Source organism: Humulus lupulus, chromosome X (genome assembly GCF_963169125.1).
Source record: "Humulus lupulus chromosome X, drHumLupu1.1, whole genome shotgun sequence".
NCBI classification, from domain to species: Eukaryota; Viridiplantae; Streptophyta; class Magnoliopsida; order Rosales; family Cannabaceae; genus Humulus; species Humulus lupulus.
In genome coordinates, this window is record NC_084802.1 from 79,194,356 (window position 1) to 79,199,001 (window position 4,646).

The window sequence follows — 4,646 nt, forward strand, 5'->3', positions numbered from 1 at the left end:
TCCTCTTCTAAGGCCTCAACTCGAGTCGTGCCCAGGCACCTTTGTTTTTGGGACTTCGCAGGCACGTTTTTGTCCAAGTTGAGGGTGTGCATGATGATGCTTGGGCTGATCCCTATCTTGTCTTCATGAGACCAGGAGAACACATCTAGATTCTCTTGTAGAAATCTCAGCAGCACTGCCTTCCTCTCATTACACAGGTTTTTCCCGAGCTTCACCACCTTCGAGGGGTCTTTCAGATCGATGTTCACCTCTTCGAGTTCTTCGATGGCCTGGAGCTCGGATCTATCTTCGCCTATCCTGGGGTCGATATCATCATTCAAGGTGATACCTTCCCCATTGGCTTCCTGAGGTTTTTCTATCTCAGGAATAGGTCCTACTTCATGAGATTCCTCATGTCCGCTATGAATGGTCATCGTCCGCTGCTCGGGTCGTGATTTTCCCTTCATGGAAATGCTATAGCATTCCCTGGCAGTGAGTTGATCACCTCGGACCGTGCATATCCTCGTAAAGGAGGGGAATTTGACTGCGAGATCGCAGATAGAAGTTATGGCCTCAAATGCCATCAACGTAGGTCGGCCCAGAATAGCGTTGTAGGCGGTGGGACAATCAATAACCACGAACTTGAAGAGCTTAGAGACAGTTTGGGGCCCCTCTCCCAAGGTTATTACTAGCTCGATTGTTCCTATCGCTGCCGACCCTTCTCCGAAAAATCCATACACATCATGGAGGTGGCCTTCAGCTCGGTGACAGACAATCCCATTTTCTCCAGTGTAGACCGGAACAGCAGGTTCACTGAACTCCCATTATCGACTAGTATCCTCCTAACTCTCCGATTGGCGAGCTGGGCGGTTATGACTAGAGGATCGTTATGGGGGAATTGGACGTGACCAGCGTCCTCCTCGGTAAAAATGATTGGTTGCCTCTCCAATCATTGCTGTTTGGGTAGATTCTGCTCTGGGATGAATTCCACTCCATTATGAGCCTTCACCTCATTGACGTATCTCTTTTGGGCACCTCTGCTCGTGCCGACCAAATGGGGGCCTCCAGAGATTGTGGATATCTCTCCTCCTATTACAGGAAGGGGAGTATCCTGACTTATCCGGGGCCCGGGCTGATTTACCGAAGCTTCCGGGGCTGGCTGACTAGTAGGAACCCAATTCCGCGCTTACTGAGCCAAAGGTCCAGCTCTAATGAGTGTCTCAATCTCATCCTTCAAATGCTTACAATCGTCAGTGTTGTGGCCGATGTCGTTATGGAAACGACAGAACTTGGAAGGGTCCCTCTTAGCCTTATGGTGTTTCAAAGGCTCCGGCTTTTTCCAGGGGAGGTGGGCAGAATTTTCTAGGAAAATGTGCTCCCTAGTGTTTGTGAGCTCGGTTTAAGCCGCGTAGACTGGCTTAAAATTTTCCACGAGCTTGTTTTTCTTCGGATCGTGCTGGCCACCCTCGCTGCTCCTTTTTCTCTTGCCTCCACCCCCTTGGTTATTCTGGGTAACGGTTTGAGTCATTTTTACGACATCTGTTTCCACTCCAACGGGCTGATCAAGGGTTTGCTGGTTCCCGCGACCGATGCTCGCGCCTCTTCCAGATTTATCCACTCCTGGGCCTTGTTCAAGAACTCATCCACGATGCTGACACCTCTTCTCTGTATCTCTTTCCATAGCCTGCCTCCAATGAGGATTCCCATCCTCAAGGCCATAATCTTGGAACTATCATCCGCGTCCCTGCCTCGAGCTGCGACATTTACGAATCTGCTCAGGTAAGCTTTCAAAGGTTCCTTAGGCTGCTACTTCACGTTCGCCAGGGTGTCAGCTTTGACGCGGGCAGCTTGAGAAGCTCAGAATTCCCTCTTCAAGTCGACAGAAAAATTCTTCCACGAGCTGATGGAATCCTTTTCACACTGCTTGAACCACTGCCTAGCTGGCCCAGCCAAGGTGGAAGGGAATATCAAACACCTCAGCTCGAGGCCGATATTATGGGCCATCATCAAGGTATTGAACATACCTAAATGATACAACGGGTCTCCGTCTCCATCGAATTTAGACAGGTGGGGCATTCGGAAACCCGGTGGTACGTTGTGGCTGCTATGTTGGAGGCAAAAAGCTCAAGTTTGTCCCTCGAGTCATACTCGGTCTTCTCATTTTCTGACAAGAACTTCTTCATTAGCTCCTCCATCTGAGCTAAACGTTCTAGGGTCTGGTCCTCAATCCCTTGGTTGTTCTGGGGCTGTTCAACAACTCCAGTTCCATTGTACGCGTTAGGCGGGTTATTGTCCCTCCAAGCTTGAGCTTGGTTAGGTGGGACATTCCCACTGTCACGTACTTCGGAAAGACTATCCTCTCGGTGAGCATGACTTCAATTTCTGGCCGGATTCCCCCTCTGCGAGTTGAGGCGATCTCGAAGGTCGGCCCTCGAGGTGGCCCGAGGGCTTTGCGCCGAACTTAAGCGATTATGCAGCTCTCCACCGAATCTGCCACTTCGGTGGCTCTCGGTCCAGTAGCTCCCATTGGAAAAGCTTGGAGCCCGTTGCTGGGGGTGAGGATCCGGGAACTCCCCGCGTGCTCAGTTGCGATGGGAAGGATTGGCGAGAGGAGGATTTCTTCTGCTGCTCCCGTGTGTGGGAATGTCTCGAACTGGACAGGGACGAAATGGGTATCTAATCGGAGATGGGGGAATGCCTAACTGGCAACGCGATCCTAGTCCCATCCGGGTGGATCAAATTAGCTCACGACCATTCTACTCTACCATCTCCAGCATCCTGCGCCCGGTGGTCTGATCGCGGCATGGGAGGGCTGGCCGAAGCAGGTTTTCTACGCGAGCCTTCCCTAGATCTCCTTTGTGAGCTTCCACAAGCCCTTCTGGGTGCGTTCGACGGTGGAATCGAGCTAGGATTCGAGGTTCTAACTGATCGGCTGAATTGCTGATTGGTCCTAGGAAACTCCTCAAACATAGCTTCCTGGTTATGGTGTGACATTGGTGCAGAAATTGGGGTTGAGGTTCTGACTGATCGATTAGGTCTGGGCCGATTATCCCTGTGGGACTTGTGAGTTCAACTTTTCCTTTTTCTGACGTTAACGTCGGTTACAAGAGGGGGTAGCCGGGCCAAGACTTCTTCGATTTGCTTACTTGCTCTAGATAGTTGACCCCTCAACTATATGTTCTCCATCTCTATCGCCGTCAGGAAACCCGAGTTCAGATTTGGTGGTCGGGGCGCCGAACTCCCAGTGTCGTCCTGGCCCATCGGCTGCTTTCCCGATTGCTGCTTGACCTTGGGGTTTGGTTCGTTGGCCATGGTGCCATGGTGGGCCTCTTGCACATCATGTTGACCCGCCTCGTTACCATGCCACGAATGAGTAACCACCATGATCAATTTTTTGTGATAGCACCAATCTAAATCCTCTCAATGAAAGCACCAAACTGTTGACGCGGTTCTTCGCCAACAGGTAATTATACAAATAAATAGGATGAATTAGTGCAAATTGGTGAACCGTAATATGAGAATAATTATATTCTAGACTTGAGAAACTAATAGCATGGGAAGATGATCACTCCTTTCTTTTTAGGTGGTTCGAAGGTTAAAATCCCTCTAGTCCACCAGTTGATATTATTGATATCTCTTGACTATTTCTTACAGAGTGTTTCTTTACAAAAATATGCCAACCCCGTGCACTACCCAGGGTCTTGGTATTTATAGGAAGAAGATATCTAGTTTGGTAATGGGGTCATCCTGTGATCTCTTTACCCTTCACGTCATCTCTATGACACTGATGATTAATTCCTAAACTTTGCAGTGAAGTATGGTCTAATCAATAGGTAAGGAGGGATAATAGGCCGCATGGCCCAAATCAGGCGTGGGATGTCTGAACACGCATGTTTATTCTGCGTGTCCAAGAATTCAGGAATAAAATAGACACGTGATGTCTGATATATGCACGTGTATATTGCGTGGTTGACTTTACAAGGATTCGGGTGTCAGATCTCTGCCGCATTCCGAGCTTAATGTGGCACCAGCTCGTGACACTCATACTACTGACACGATGCCTCCGAGTAGCAGTTAACTCTCTAATCAGCCCGGGCTGGATAGAAGGAGGCCCGTAACAAACAGCTTCGGGTGGACGATTTACACGTGGCAGATCGAATTAGGTCATTTTCTAGCTCGCCAATAATGCACGAATATTTAGGGCGTACAATATTTATAGGGAGCATGTGTAACGCCTTACTTCCTTAGAGCCGTTACTAAGTGAGTTTTAAGACAAAACAGTGTGCAAAGAGCTCGCTAACCGAGGTTTTTAAACAAAAGTGTGACTAAATAAAAGTTAAGGCTGTAATCTTAGAAAAATGCGTCGTTTCAATAAAACTTCTAGTATTAAACATTTGGGATCCCAAAATAAGGTTTGAAAACTATTTACATCTTGAAATGAGTTTACAGTTGATTGATCATAAAAATCATAGATTATTACAGCCATTTTCGAACAAACCCCCAACCAAAGCAGTCGGGCAGGCCAAACATGTACGCGTCGCTTCACGCTCTCCGTACTCATGGTTGGTTGACTCAGTCTTTGCCCTACCTGCAACACGGAGCACCCGTGAGCCGAAGCCCAGCAAGAAAACTCATGCAGAACATGACATATGCCAATATATATAGTT